The sequence below is a fragment of the Aotus nancymaae genome, unplaced genomic scaffold (assembly GCF_030222135.1).
Source record: "Aotus nancymaae isolate 86718 unplaced genomic scaffold, 86718_ANA_hifiasm-v0.15.2.pri h1tg000040l, whole genome shotgun sequence".
Taxonomy (NCBI): domain Eukaryota; kingdom Metazoa; phylum Chordata; class Mammalia; order Primates; family Aotidae; genus Aotus; species Aotus nancymaae.
The window spans coordinates 46,069,024-46,085,394 of NW_026988454.1; the positions used below are offsets into that span (position 1 = coordinate 46,069,024).

Here is a 16,371-nt window from a genome sequence, read left to right on the forward strand (position 1 = left end):
TAGAATGACCCTTAAGGCCATTTGGGGGCAGCGATCTGGGCTATATAAGGCTAACTGGATCAGGGATGGTTACAGGAGCCAACAGCAACACATATAAGAAATATCCTTTCCTTTTATTATGAACTAGAATTTTTATTATATATTTACTGAAATTTGGCCTAACAAAGTAGGTCATGCCTATCTGTACCCCCAGTACTTTGGGAGGCCAAGGTGGGAGGATCACTTGAGGCTGGGAGTTCAAGACCAGCCTGAGCAAAATAGCGAGATTAAAAAAAAAATTAGCTGGGCATGGTGGCACACTCCTGTATTTCAGCTACTCAGGATGCTGAGGCTGGAGGATCACTTGAGCCCAGGAATTTGAGGCTGCAGTGAGCTATGATCATGCTGTTGCACTCCAACTTGGGCGACAGGGCAAGTCTGTCTCTAAACAGAATAAAATAAATAAGTAAATAAATAAAATAATTTTTGTGGCTTTAAATACTAATTTTTATTGTATATCACTCCTGGGCACGTATGAAAAGAAAAATATGAGCAAAATACATAGATTAAAATATTACTTAAAAGTTTCTCACATTTGAATTCTAATTCTTTTGAGAGACTCTTGAGTTTTTGATACCCCAGCTTTTCCTTATAATAATATAATCCTGGGCTGGGTGAGGTGGCTCATTTCTGTAATCTCAGCACTTTGAGAGGCTAAGGCGGGTAGATCAGGAGGTCAGGAGTTCAAGACCAGCACGACCAAGATAGTGAAACCCCCTCTCTACTAAAAATACAAAAATTAGCCGGGCATGGTGGCATGTGCCTGTTTTATATATATATATATGTATATATATGTTATATATATAATCCTTTGTGTAATGAAGTGATGTAGTATATTTTCAACTCAATTGTGAAATATAATAGACATACAAAAAAGAGTATATAACATATCAGTACATTTAAACAAATAGTTAAATTTGAACCCCTGTATCAGGAGAATATTATGAGCACCCTAGAGCCCATGTTGTGCTTTTTTTTTTGAGATAGAGTCTCACTCTGCCCAGGCTGGAGTGCAGTGGCAAAATCTCTGCTCACTGCAACCTTGGCCTCCCGAGTTCAAGCAATTCTCCCACCTCAGCCTCCTGAGTAGCTGGGATTACAGGCATGCGGCACCATTCATGCCTAATTTTTGTATTTTTAGTAGAGATAGGGTTTCACTATGTTGTCCAGGCTAGTCTCGAACTCCTGACCTCAAGTGATCCACCCACCTCCCAAAAGGCTTCCCAAAGTGCTGGGATTACAGGCGTGAGCTGCCATGCCCAGCCCCATAATGTTTTCTGTTTTCTGTTTATAATAACTACAGTCTATTTTTATAATTATTTCTTTGCTTTTTCCTATAGTTTTATCAACTACATTTGCATCTAAAAACAAAGATTTCTCTCTGTTTCCTACCTTTCTCTCTCTTTTTTTTTTTTAAGATGGGGTTTCACCATGTTGGCCAGATTGGTCTTGAACTCTTGACCTCAGGTGATCCACTCACCTCGGCCTCCCAAAGTGCTAGGATTACAGGCGTGAACCACCGCACCCAGCTCTACCTTTCTCTTTCTGTGTCACAATGGGCTCTGAATTAGACAAGTACCTGGGCCTCATCCCATTGACAGGTAGGTTGTGTTGAATATGGTCATGAAGTCAAGCCCATCCAGAGTTGCTGGGGGATTCCTACCGGGAATGACTCCTACTATCAGTGACTTCTATCAGGTCACTGATGGGTTCTTCCCAGACTTGAAACCAGGAGCTAGTCAGTTCATTCAATCTCCTGGTTAGCTCAGTACTATAAAGGGGTGTAGGCTACTAATCTGACCTCTGATGGAGCTGTCAATAGTAATCACTGAACTCTTTTTTTTTTTTTTTTAAATAGACACAGGCAGTTTTGTGCTGCAATGACTTAGCATAGTTTTTGAGCAGGCCAGAGGAGATGCAATGCCAGCTTCTTCTTTTCCCCACCTAAAGCAAAGCAAGGTGACAGATGCTATGTGCCTATAGGACCAGAGCTTAGTGTGTCCAGATAACTTAATACTCATTATATCTGCCATTTATTGAATTCCAAACCAGTGTTCTTAATGATTCATAAACAACAGTTCACTTAGCTCCTCACTAAACCATACAGGGGTTACAGTTATACAGATTTATATATATTTTAACAAATGAAGGAACTGATGCTTTCAGAATCACTTGCCCATGATCGCACGGCTAGTAAATGTGCTTGAATTTATGCCAATTTATACCCCCAACGTGGCTTCTAAAATTCTGAAGATACACAGACAAATAGGTTTTCATTTCTGTCTTTATGAAAATTGCATTATTTTATACAGTACCTGAAGAAATAAAGTTTCTTTCAAGCTGATCTCATGTATTTTCTTAAAAGTTCTATTGTGTAGGCCAGGCACGGTGGCTCACGTCTGTAATCCTAGTATACAAAAATTAGCTGGGCATGGTGGCATATGCCTGTAATCCCAGCTACTCAGGAGGCTGTGGCAGGAGAATCACTTCAACCCAGGAGGTAGAGGTTGCAGTGAGCCAAGATTGCACCACTGCACTCCAGCCTGGGCAACAAGAGTGAGACTCTGTCTCAGAAAAAAAAAAAGTTCTATTGTGTTTCCAACAGATTTTTGTTCTTGATGAGGAGATAGAATATAGCCTGTTGAATACAGTACTCCAATTCCTGTGCCACCCTCCATATATTTACAGCAGGGATTGGGGAATTCTGTCCTTTAAGCTGCATTTACAGTGCTTACTAATAGAGGGAGAGATCAGACCGTGGAGAGAAGCAGCAAGACCAGGCTAAGAACGCCTTGGTTACTTCATGCAGCTGGAAGTAGACTGAGCATGAACCTTGTGAACCCTTTGTTAATGAAAGCAGATGTCTTCTTGTTATCTGGAAGAGAGGAGTTTGCAATCCCAGTGAGAGGAAGTGCTAGTTTATGGGGCCTTGAAGTGAAAAAAATCAAACTTGCTTAGTATCCTACAGCCAAGTTTCTCTTTTTTGTTTTTGTGTTTTTGAGACAGGACCGCAGTCTGTTGCCCAGGCTGAAGTGTAGTGGTATGATGACAGCTTACTGCAGCCTCAACATACTAGGATCAAATGATGCTCCCACTTCAGCCTCCTGAGTAGCTAGGACCACAGGCCTGTGCTACCTCACCCAGATGCTTTTAAAATTGTTTGTAGACAGGGTTTCCCTATGTTGCCCATGCTGCTCTTGAACTTCTAGGCTTAAGCAATACTTCCACTTTGGCCTCCCAAAGTTCTGAGATTATCAGTGTGAACTGCAGTGCCTGGCTGAGCGGGGTTTCTCAACTTCAGCACTATTGGCTTTTTAGACCAAATGATGCCTTGCCTCGGGGGGTCTTCCTGTGCATTGTAAGGTAAACGTTTAGCAGTATCCCTAGCCTTTCCCAACTAGACACCAGTAGCACCCTCCTCACTGCCCCAGCTGTGACAATCAAAAACATTTCCAGGCATTGCTAAATGTCCCCAGGGGAGCAAAATTGCCGCTGTGTGAAAACCACCATCTGAGATCTCCTGAAGACCTGACACCTTAAAAGATAAGTAAAGATCTTCTCTTCCTGGGACTAGAGAATCTAGGGCTCTTTTTGTTCTGGTATTCCACAATTCATAGGTATGCATGCAATGAATAGAGTTAGGCACCGTCCATAAATGAAGTATGGACAAAGGGCAACCAGTATCTTACCACCAGGCAGAGTGATGAAGTAAGAAGCAGCTAGAAGCTTTACAAATGGAGAGAAAAGAATGGAAACTGGATCCAAAGGGAGGAACGAGGGCCGGGCGAGGTGGCTCATGCCTGTAATCCCAGAACTTTGGGAGATGGAGGTGGGAGGATCTCCTGAGGTCGGGAGTGCCAGACCAGCCTGGCCAACATGGAGAAACCCAATCTCTAGTAAAAATACAAAATTAGCCGGGCGTGGCGGCACATGCCTGTAGTCCCAGCGACTTGGGAGCATGAGGCAGGAGAATTGCTTGAACCTGGGAGGTGGAGTTTGCGGTGAGCCGAGGTCACGCCATTGCACTCCAGCCTGGGCAACAAGAGTGAAACTCCATCCCAAAAAAAAGAGGAACGAGAGATGATTTCTGACAAGATGGAGTGATCAGGCTAAAGAAGTAAAGCCCTCTCCAAAGGACAACTCTATGAATGGGAAGGAGCTGTGAAATTATTTTAGCTGATTCAAACACTTCTCTTTCAACTTTCATCTTCCAGTATTTTCTGTCTCATTTACTAGTTCTGTTGCTCCTTAGTCACTCATTTTAGAAACTTTGGAGTCATTTTTTGCAGTGACTGTCTTCAGGAAGGAAGGGATTTAGATATGAATTTTCTTGTCTAATAGAAACATCAGTGCCCACAGTGGGACCTAGGTAACACTGAGGGTTGAAAGGAACACTTTTTGTTGCATGTTCCGGCAGGCTGACAACAATTTCTTTCCTTGCAAGCAATTTCTTTCCCCACAACCTAAAACAGGTTTCATCAAGAGGAAAGACTCAAACTAATACTAGATAAGAGGGGAAAAAGCTAATAATATACAACTCAGCCGGGTGCTGTGGCTCACGCCTGTAATCCCAGCACTTTGGGAGGCCGAGGTCAGGGGATCCCGAGGTCAGGAGTTCGAGACCAGCCTGACCAACATGGTGAAACCCCATCTCTACTAAAAATACAAAAATTAGCCAGGTGTAGTGGCATGTGCCTGTAATCCCAGCTACTCAGGAGACTGAGGCAGGAGAATCACTTGAACCATGGAGGCAGAGGTTGCAGTGAGCCAAGATCACATCACTGCACTCAAGCCTGGGTGACAGAGTGAGAGTCCATCTAAGAAAAAAACAAAAACAAAAAAAAGGCTGGGTGTGGTGGCTCATGCCTGTAATCCCAGCACTTTGGGAGGCTGAGGCAGGTGGATAATGAGGTCAGAAGTTCAAGACCAGCCTGACCAACATGGTGAAACTTTGTCTCTACTAAAAATACAAAAATTATCTGAGTGTGGTGGCACATGCCTGTAATCCCAGCTCCTCAGGAGGCTGAGGCAGGAGAATCACTTGAACCTGGGAGGCGGAGTTTGCAGTGAGACGAGATCGCACCATTGCACTCTAGCCTGAGCAGCGAGAGGGAAACTCAGTCTCAAGGAAAAAATAATAATAATAATGTATATATATACACACAACTCATAAAGCACATGAGTTCAAAGACCCACATATTCTGTAATGCCATGTAGAGGCTCTTTACTGCCAGGAACTCTGTATTCGGCAAAGGTAATAGTCATGGGTCCAGGGTCTTAACACCAACAGGTAGGTTACTGGTTAGTGCTCCTGACAGGCTCAGATCCACCCTTTAGTACATCTGGGACTCAGTCTAAGTTATCCATTTACATCACCAGAGGCCTTTTGCAGAAAGGATAGTGTATGGATCCATCTCACCTGTGATGGTTAATAATGAGCGTCAACTTGTTTGGATTAAAGGATGCAAAGTATTGTTCCTAGGCATGTCTGTGAGGGTGTTGCCAAAGGAGATTGACATTTGAGTCAGTGGACTGGGAAAGGCAGACCCACTGTCTATCTGGGTAGGCACCATCTAATCAGCTGCCAGCATAGGCAGAATAAAAGCCGGCAGAAAAATGTGGAGAGACTAGACTGGTTTAGTCTTCTGGCCTACATCTTTCTCCCGTGCTGGCTGCTTCCTGCCCTCCAACATCAAACTCCAAGGTCTTCAGCTTTGGGATTTGGACTGGCTTCCTTGCTCCTCAGCTTGCAGATGGCCTATTGTGGGACCTCACCTTGTGACCCTTTATATATACATCTCTTCTATCAGTTCTATCCCTCTAGAGAATCCTAATACACCACCCAATGATCAACTCTTTTATTAAAGCATGGCTTCTAATGCTAAATCACTAAAAACCATGATACTGTCACATTTGAAGGCATCTGGCTTAAACACTTGCATTGTTTACTGGAGTGGGTCATAGTAAGCAGGACTCAATAAATGTTAATTAATTGAGTGCATGAGTAATTAAATGAGTAAATGCATGGCTACACTCAGCTTAGAGTAGTCTAGTATTAACATTTGTTTCAAACATGGAAACACTTCTACTTTTACTGAGCATTTGCTCTAGGATCAAAGGAAATTTTAATTAGAGGATGGTATTGGTCTTCTGCTGATACTCTTTTTATCAACTGAAGCACCCATTCTGCAAAAACTCTTGAGTGTTAGCTAGTATCAACTCAAAGCTTTCCATTTCTCTTTACAGAGACTTTCCCTAGGTTAAATGGCAGCCGGAACTACCTCCTCTACCTTGAAAGCTATGCTGCTTTAACATTGGCCAGTGACTGACTGGTGTGGGAATCCAAAAGTCCTCTACTTTGCCTCAAGGTGACTCAAATCTTGGTTATAATTCATGTACCAGATCTTCCAGTGAAACAAACTAAAGCTGCTGTTCAGCTGACACCACACTCTTTCTAAGCTTTATTTTCTCCTGCTTTATTCCTCTTCCTTCACTCCTCTTCTCCTGAAAACACCCCTCCAATGAAACTTTTGAACAAGACTTTGCTTACATGAGGGAATCTTACAAGTTGGGTGCTATGCAGGCAAGTTAAAAAAAAAATGCCTTTTACATAATCATTTTACATAAATTTTAAGAACAATGTGATTGTTAAAGAGAATTATTGTCAAGATCTCTATATTTTACAAAATCTACTCTATATAAATGTACTAAACTAACTACTGGGTACTATGCTCAGTACCTGGGTGACAGGATCATTCACACCCCAAACCTCAGCATCACACAATATACCCAGGTAACAAATCTGCACGTGTACCCTCTAAGTCTAAAATAAAAGTTGAAAAAAATGCAGTGGGTTTTCTCACTGGGATTAAGTAAGTTAATAAGACAAGATCGCTTCTTGGTCGGGCATGCTGACTCACGCCTCTAATCCCAGCATTTTGGGAGGCCGAGATGGGCAGATGGATTGAGGTCAGGAGTTCGAGACCAGCCTGGTCAACATGGTGTAACCCCATCTCTACTAAAAATACAAAAATTAGCCATACATGGTGATGCATGCCTGTAATCTCAACTACTCAGCAGACTGAGGCAGGAAAATCACTTGAACCTGGAAGGCAGAGGTTGCAGTGAGCCAAGATTGTGCCACTGTACTCTAGGCTGGGTGACACAATGAGACTTTGTCTCAAAAAAATAAAAAAATCCCTTCTTCAAAGAGGTTAGCAGGGAAGAGGGGCAAGCACACGATGGGGCTGCTTTAGTGTGGTAACCAAGCTGTGGAGCCAGAGAGAAGCAGTTATTAATCTCATCTGATGGAATGGGGGAATCTTCCCAGGAGTGGTCACATTTCAGATGGTTCTTGAAGGGTGAGTAGAATTCTGAGAGGTGGAAAAGGGGAAAAGGAAAATTTGGGGTATAGAAAGCCTTCTCATGTGGCTACAGTAGGTGCTTCTCTGGAATAGAGGCCAGAAGCTTGAGCATTTGGATAGGATTACTGTGGAGGGCCTGGGATGCCATACACAACTTTGTTTTTGTTTTGTTTTTCTGAGATACAGTCTTACTCTGTTGCCCAGGCTGGAGTGCAGTGGCATGATCATAGCTCACTGCAGCCTTCCAGGCTCAAGAAAACCTCTAACCTTAGCCTCCCGAGTAGCTGGGACTATAGACATGTGCCACTAAGCCCGACTAATTTTTTGATTTTTATATAGAGTATAAAATCCATACTCTACATAAAATCAATCAACATAGTGAAATCTCACTATGTTGCCCAGGCTAGTTTTGAACTCCTGGGCTCAAGCGAACTCCTGCCTCAGCCTCCCAAAGTGCTAGGATTACATGTGTGAGCCACCACACCTGGCCCATACATGATTTTTTTTTTATCTCATAATTATAATGCCTCTCCGCCCCTCCCACTGATTTTCACTTCTCTATACATTGCTTTATTCTTCTTTCATTCTCATAAACTAATTTCAGTTCATGTTACAAAGCATTCAGCATACCCTACTACGCTGAAACGCTTTGTAATACACACAAAATTAGAAAAGGGAGGCTGGGCGCAGTGGCTCACACCTATAATCCTAGCACTTTGGGAGGCCGAGGCGGGTGGATCACGCGGTCAAGAGATCGAGACCATCCTGGTCAACATGGTGAAACCCCGTCTCTACTAAAAATACAAAAATTAGCTGGGCATGGTGGCACACACCTGTAGTCCCAGCTACTTGGAAGACTGAGGTAGGAGAATTGCTTGAACCCAGGAGGCGGAGGTTGCGGTGAGCTGAGATTGCGCTCCAGTCTGGGTAACAAGAGCGAAACTCCGACTCAAAAAAAAAAAAAAAAAAAAAGAAAATTAGAGGAGGAAACCTGCAATTTTCACCTTTGTCTCTTTTCTTGGGCATTAATGGAGAGAAGAAGAAACAAAATTGGTAGAAAAACTGTAGTTCTATAAAAAGTTGAAACTCTATCCCTCAACTAGAGAGAAAAGAAACACATACTGAGCATCGAGTTCTACTACTAAATATGTGAAGCACTTTTGAATCAACTCATTTAATACTCACTCATTATGTCATGGGATGTGTAACTGTGATTATCTCAACCATGAAGATAAGACAACTGAAGCACAGGAATTCAGTCCATGGCCAAGGCCACACAGCTGCTGTGAGGTGGCACGCTGTGTCTCCAGACTTTGCCTCTGTGCAGCAGATTCCCGGGAAGCACTAATGGTGCATGCCAGGGGCCAGAGCACAGAATCTAAGAATTGGGCCCTGAAATCCTGGGGTAAAGCAAAATAGAAAGAGGATTATTTAACCTGAGAAAGATGACTGAAAAAAGTGAAAGAGTATCAGCGATAGGAGAGAAATGTTAAAAAGAAAAATATGCTTTAAAAACATTAGATTGATTATAAATTATTATTCTCACTAATAAGATACAAGTGTTAGTTTTCTCAGTATTTAATTTAAAAAACAGGAAAACATTTGGTAGTTTTAAGTATATATACATATATTCAAGTACATATATACATACACATATATACATATACCTGTATTTCTTCTTCTTCTTTTTTTTTTTTTTTTGAGACAGAATTTCACTCTGTCACCCAAGCTGGAGTGCAGTGGCGCAATATTGGCTCACTACAACCTCCACCTCCCAGGCTTAAGCGATTCTTGTGCCTCAGCCTCTAGAGTAGCTGGGACTATAAGCACGTGCCACCACGCCCAGCTATTTTTTTTTGTATTTTAGTAGGGACAGGGTTTCACCATGTTGCCCAGGGTGGTCTTGAACTCCTGAGCTCAGGCAATCCACCTGCCTCAGCCCAAAGTGCTGGGATTAGAGGCATGAGCCACTGTGCCCAGCCCATGTCATCTTTTTGTTGTTTTCATATATAGGTATATATACCTAATATAGGTATATATACAGGCACACACACACACATACACACATACTTGCAACTACCAAATGTTTTCTGTTTCTTCTATTACAAAATACACGTGTGTGTGTGTGTGTGTGTGTGTGTGTGTGTGTGTTTTAAGATGGTAAGGCAGACTTTATTCAAGGAGGCCATGGTGCTAGGTACGGGAACCACTGTGACTCGGTCTTGCAGTGGGAGGTAGAGAATGGACTCAACTCCCTGTATATTTTGATCTTTGTTTTACTTAGGCTTAAATTATGAAGCAGAACTCAAGAAAAAGAAGACTTTAAAAGGAATGGTTATAATCTTTGTAACAATGTAAATCACTTTAAATATTTGCCATCTAAAATGCTTTAAAAGTATTCCCAATAAAGTATTATTTACATTTCAACTCTATTAAAATTCCCTATTTTTCTTAAAGTAATATATTGAATTATTTTGAAATGTTTTCATCCATATATAATTTATTTCCTAAAATACAGTATTATTTTCCCTGTGGATTAGCATTGCTAGGTTAGACTTGGCTCTAGAATGCAATGGGAAGTATTAGATTTCAGACAACTGGGGGATTTTCTGCCCATGCACAGTAGATAAACACACATTATACTATTAACATATATTGTATTTCTTCTCTCTTCCACTTGGGAAAACAAAGCCTATAAATCCTATTTATACTGTTAGCAATGGGGTCTTTGTTTAGTGAACCTTATAGAGCATCAGGTGTTTTTTCTTCTTGGGTCCTTAAACTGAAACTTAATTGTCCCATGTCACATCTGTTCACATCAATCAGGTTACATTATTTTCCCTACAATGTGTTCTTTGAGTTGATATGATTGATGTGACTAAATGTGATGGATCAAAAAGGTCTGTCAGGCACCACAGAAAATTTCAGAGTCTCAGGTCTGCAGGCCAAAGAATCTCTTTCTATGCATAATTTGAAATAGAGTTAAATTTAGAAGAGCAGTACAGTTCACCCGATTAAGAATTGTTGACACTGATTCTTGACAAACTCCTTTTCGACGATAAAGAGAAAGTATGAGTAATTTCCTATGAGTAGTTGAAGTTTGGGAGTCATTGCCCTGCTGTAAATCAGATATATTCAGGAAGGAATTAGAGTGGAAAGGGATTTACAGTTGCAAGACTGGGTTTGGAATCCCAGCTCTTCATGTTCCAGTAATGGGGCCTTACAGAAATTGCTTTAATTCTTGGAACAACAGTTTCTCATCTGTATCATCTATCACTTGAAGTATTGTGAGAATACCAGGAAAGAATATAACTAAAGGAAAGTTATAAATTACAAAATATTATGACAAGACTCCACAGTTTTCTTGAGAGCTTAGACTGAATAGGAAACCAATTATTTTAAAACACACAGAAAGGGTAATTATTAAAATAATTAGGTGTTTGATACTCAGGAGCACCACAAATTGTGATAGGAGGTCAAGAGATGGGTGGTGTAGAATGCCTCCTGCTCTGCATCCTTCCACATCTTGAATAGCTACCTTTCTATTTTAACCATAATAGATTCTTTTTTTATTTTTATTTATTTTTATTTTTATTTTTTTAAAATAAAGACGGGGTTTCACCATGTTGGTCAGGCTGGTCTTGAACTCCCAACCTCAGGTGATCCGCCCGCCTTGGCCTCCAAAGTGCTTGGATTACAGGCGTGAGCCACCACGCCTGGCCTGACCATCATAGATCCTAACGTCAAAAATCTGAGTGGTCATTCTTGTTGAAAATATTCTCTTGTCAGCTGATATATTCTTGACTTGTATTTTCACCAGTTTTACTGTAATTATAAAATTAAAAATGGGGAAGCTGCATCAGTGTTCTCAGAATTGTCCACGTGGCATTATGGTTTGGAATTTTCTCCTTTCTACATTCTATTCTTGCCAAAGACATCTGTTCAGAGTCTACAAGTGATTGTGAATTCCTCTTTGATTTGCTTTTATAGATGGCCTGATGTAAAGTAACTTATAAGTTTTTGTATCTATAACTTTAAGCTAATTGTATCTATAATAAACATCAGACTGGTCATGAGCAGAATGAAGAGCTGTATCATTAACTAGAAGTTGGGGTAGGAAAAGAAAGATAGTGGCTGGAGAGTGAAGGTGCAGGGAGAAGAGCCTTTGCTGAGGGATCAAGGTGCTCATATTTGGCTAAGAGGGCCTGCTTTCTACTAAGGTCAACTGTAGTTGGAGTTATCATTCTATTTTCGCTTTAACCTTGCAAAGACATTTAAATCCTCTGTGCTTCAGTCTTCTCATGAATAAAATTGTCACTTCTGTAGTTAAACTTGTGTATTGTGAGGTTACCAATTGACTGCAACAACTCAAATATGCTTCTTTGTGTCTCTAGGTAGTCAGAAAAAATATATAAACCAATTACAGTACAAGTCAGCATCAAGCAGTAGGATCCAAACATTCAATTTTTCTCTTTGGGTAACTTCGTTTATCGTGTATTACTCATATTTTTTTGGGATTCTGCTTCCCCTCTGGGTTCCTCCCCAAGTAGCATCTGTTGGAAGAATAGTGGGGTCACTGGACCACTAGTAGCATCTTTAGCAGTGTGTTGAAGTTATTAGTTGGGGTTACTAAGAGAGTTAAGGGAAATAGGTCTCTTTGGCTCCAGGCTGGTCCTTGTGGATGGGGGAGTGCACTGGCTGGTTTATTTCATTTATGAGCTGTGTCCACTGATTGTTTTTATTGCTGACAATGATGGCAATGAACTTGTGTTCTCTTTATTCTCAGCTCAGTGAGGACTTCGTGTTCTTTCCATTGATTTGGTTCCACCTTGGCACCCCTTAGTATGTTCTGAACTCCTTAACTCCAGTTAGAATGTTCTGCCCTTCAAACCCCAGCTCCAAGAACTCTTATCCTAATTACAGAAGCTACTTCTGACAAGCTCTCAGATAGAACTCAGAGTTGCTATCAAATTTACCTGGCATGCTTCTGTCTCCAGTTTTAAGAGGTAGTCTCTTTTCAAAGTCCCAAAGATAGAGTAGGGCCAGATCTCCTGCATTTGGAGTTTACCCAATATACTTGTGTTCTTTGGAAAGAAGACTGGAGAAGATATATCAGGATCCATGTGTTATACTTCCCATACTTCCTTTCTCCCTTCTCTCTATCTTCCTCCCTCTACCCCTCCCACTAGAAAGGAAGAACTTTTATTTCCTGTACATTGTATTCTCCTTTTCTCAATAGAGCTGCAAGACTTATGCTACCTATTATAAATAGGAGTATCGTTTTGCTCTACAGGAGAAATCCTATGATCTGGTCTATCATGTTGTAGGGTTTGGGTTATTAAAAGTGAGTCTAATCTTTGTTAGATCAAATATTAATTATTTATATTACTTTGATCATTTAAATAAAAATAAGAGCTAAACCATATAGTAAAATATTAAAACCTCTCTTTTCTTTTCTTTTTTTTTTCCCCAAGATGGAATCTTGCTCAGTCGCCCAGGCTGGAGTGTAATGGCACAGTCTCAGCTCACTGCAACCTCTGTCTCCTGGGTTCAAGTGATTCTCCTGCCTCAGTCTCCCAAGTAGCTGGGATTGCAGGCATACACCATCACGCCCTGCTAACTTTTTGTATTTTTTTTTATTTTTTTTTTGAGATGGAATCTCGCTCTGTCACCCATGCTAGAGTGCAGTGGTGTGATCTTGGCTCAATGCAACCTCCACCTGCTGGGTTCAAGCAGTTCTTCTGCCTCAGCCTCCTGAGTATCTGGGACTACAGGCGCATGCCATCGTGCCCTGCTAATTTTTTGTATATTTAGTAGAGACAGGGTTTCACCATGCTGACCAGGCTGGTCTCGAACTTCTGATCTTTTGATCCTTCCACCTCAGCCTCCCAAAGTGCTGGATTACAGGCGTGAGCCACCATGCCCAGCATTTTTTGTATTTTAGAGTAATCTAGTTTGAGTATCTGCTAGACTTGGCTTACAGTGTTTATCCAGGATCACCCTTCACCTGAGGATTCCCTTTGTCTTTCTCATGGCTTATATTTTCAATTTCCCATATCCTGTATCTTTGTTTTTCTAAGTTTATCTATTCAATTGTTGAAACATATTTTCCAGTAATTTTCTGAGAAATTGTACCAGGAAGTATATTTTCAGGCCATTTTTCCTAAAAATATCTAATTATCTAATGCCTAGTTGTATAACTATAGATGGAATTCTTGGTTGTAATAATTTTTCTTTAGAATTTTAAAGGCATTATTTCAGGGTCTTCTATCTTCCATTGACCATTGAGAAGTCTAAAGTTATTCCTTGTTTGTAGGGGGAGGAGAATATTTTATTAATTATATATAGGTAATATACGCACAGCACCAAATTTAGAAGCAAAAAAAAAAATGGTAACTAAGAAGAGAAAAGTTGGTCTTCCTCACGTTGCTTTCCCCCAGTCACATTGTTTCCTATCCTCAGGATTGCAAGAACTATTACCAGCATTTTGTAATATCTAACTTTTGAGAATATTCTATGTATATCTATATCTATGAATCAATGATCATATCAACCTAAATCCTATCATTTGCACAAATTTTTGTGTGGTGTAGTATGTGCGTGTGTTTTATGCATTATACTCTGGAGGAATCAGAAGACTTTGGCTAAGATACTGCTTAAAAGAGAGGCACTAGGCTTTGATATAACCATTCATGTCATGTGTTCATTGATGTATCATTCACTCTGCTATACATCATCAATATTATGGATCTCTCAACAAAAACAGTGCTTTTATTGTTTTTAAAATATTATCTGTGCATTGTGGAAAGAAGAGTATCTATGCCCTTCATATATATAGACATGTACCACACACACACATGCATACATATATATACCAGTTTTTCTGAATGAGTATTTCATTTTACTATTAGATTTTTAATTCCTAAGAGCTTTCTCTGTTTTCTGAATATTTGTTTATAATAAAATCCAGTCTTCTATTTTGTGTCTATAATATTGTTTCTTTTCTCTCAAAGGAGATTTATGATAGTAGATTTGACAAGGCAATTAAAATACACATGGGGATTTTAAAAGGTGATTGAAAACTAAGCACCTGAATGTGGCTTGTGGATACTATTAGTCAGTGTCCAATAGGGAAGCAAAACCTCTAGAAATATTAAGGTATTTGTCACAGGGATTATACCTAAATATTTGTGGGAGGAGCTAGGGAAGTCAAGGACTAGCAGATCAGATAAAACATCACTAGTGGCAGTATCATAGCCAATGAGGTTTATCCGAGGCATGATTATTGCTAATTGAAAACTTTTCCCAATACCCCACCATGACTACTTGAAATACAGTCAGCACTGGCAATTTTTAACAGTCTCTATGGAGACTGAATGAAAAAAATAAAATAAAATAAAAACAAAAACAAAAAATGTCACTAGCAAATCCTCTTCAGGAACTGAAGTGGGTGGAAAAATCAGGGTCTCTAGAGAAATCTAAGAAGCCTAGCGTGCCCAGCCACCAGAGCAGGACTACAAACAAGAGGGCAAGGAGAGGACTGTGGGAAACGGTTTCCTCTGTACTATCACTGTAGGTTTGCCATCAGGTATCTGGTGATGAGCCTAGGAATACTGTTTGTTACCAGGGCCTATAGATGGGAAGAAGAACATGACATGGAGTTGAGGATATGGAAAGATAAGCTGGAATCTACTAGGCATCTCTGTACTTTTCCAGGATTATATTTAACTGTGGAATTATTTTTATTTATTTATTTATTTATTTTTTAAAATAGAGATGGGGTGTCACCATGTTGGCCAGGCTAGTCTCAAACTCCTGACCTCAGGTGATCCACCCATCTCAGCCTCCCAAAGTGTTGGGAGTACAGGTGTGAGCCACCACGCCTGGCCAACTGTGGAATTCTTAAGAGATTAATGATCATTGCTTAGTCTCACACCCAAATTTCATGTAAGTTTTTTTTCTCATGGCTAGTTCTCACTCAGAACCAAAAAGAAGTAACTTCCAACCTACCTAAGTCAGCAGTAGAACAGTATAGCATATGGACTGTGAATGTAATTGTAGGGTGATCTGTTTGGGATGCTTAATTTTTCTTTTTGGACCAGTCGAGTTTTCAGAGAAGACTCTCTCTGCTGCACAGAGAGTAAAGATCTGGGGAACTGTGGCTAGTTACCAAAGAGAGAGGAGGATAGAGGGGTGGCCTCAGCTGTGATTATGTAGATACTACACTTTTCCTACCCCAACTCTTGTTCTCTGTTTAAATAAGTCTAAAGTTCTCTGTTTATTTCTTCAGAGGCTATATCTTCAGTTTATTTTTTCAAGATACAGCTGAATTATCTCCATTTCTACAAGTATCTGTGGTAACCAGTTTCTGAGCATTTGGGCAATTCTATGACTTAAACCACTTTAACTATTGGCTTCTTCCTTTGCTATTTTAAAATTAGTTTTTCTCGGTCTTGCTGAGTAATTTCTTTTTATTATTTTTATTATTTTTTTATTTTTTTCATTTGGTTACTGACCTTTTGATTTGGTGAGTCATTTCTTCTTAAGCATTTGATTGCTAGTTTATGAAATGTTATAACTATAATCTCTGTATCTATTCTCCTTCCTTTTATGAATTTATATCCTCAAAAACGTCTATTGTAATTTTAGAATGATTTAAAGAGCAAGTAAAAATAGATACATGTGGCCAGGTGCAGTGGTTCATGCCTGTAATCCTAGCACTCTGGGAAGCTGAGGCGGACAGATCACCTGAGGTCGGGAGTTCAAGACCAGCCTGACCAACATGGTGAAACCCCATCTTTAAAAAAAAAAAAAAATAGATACATGTGTTCAATATGCCATCTTTGGCTAGGAGTGCACACAAACTTATTTTATCCCCTTGGAAATAAAAAAAAAGATTGGATTTAAAAAAATATTCACATGGCCCATGATGGGAACATTGAGACATAAAGTAGCTTGAGCACATATC

The 16,371-nt window shown here is 40.2% G+C and overlaps 1 non-coding gene across 1 annotated transcript; it reads left to right on the forward strand.

Annotated features, from left to right (window-relative positions):
* The first annotated feature begins 14,638 nt into the window (after positions 1-14,638).
* On the forward strand, positions 14,639-14,775 carry LOC135268450 (U4 spliceosomal RNA). Its single transcript, XR_010336777.1, has one exon. It is a non-coding gene; the product is annotated as a U4 spliceosomal RNA (small nuclear RNA).
* Positions 14,776-16,371: the final 1,596 nt, after the last annotated feature.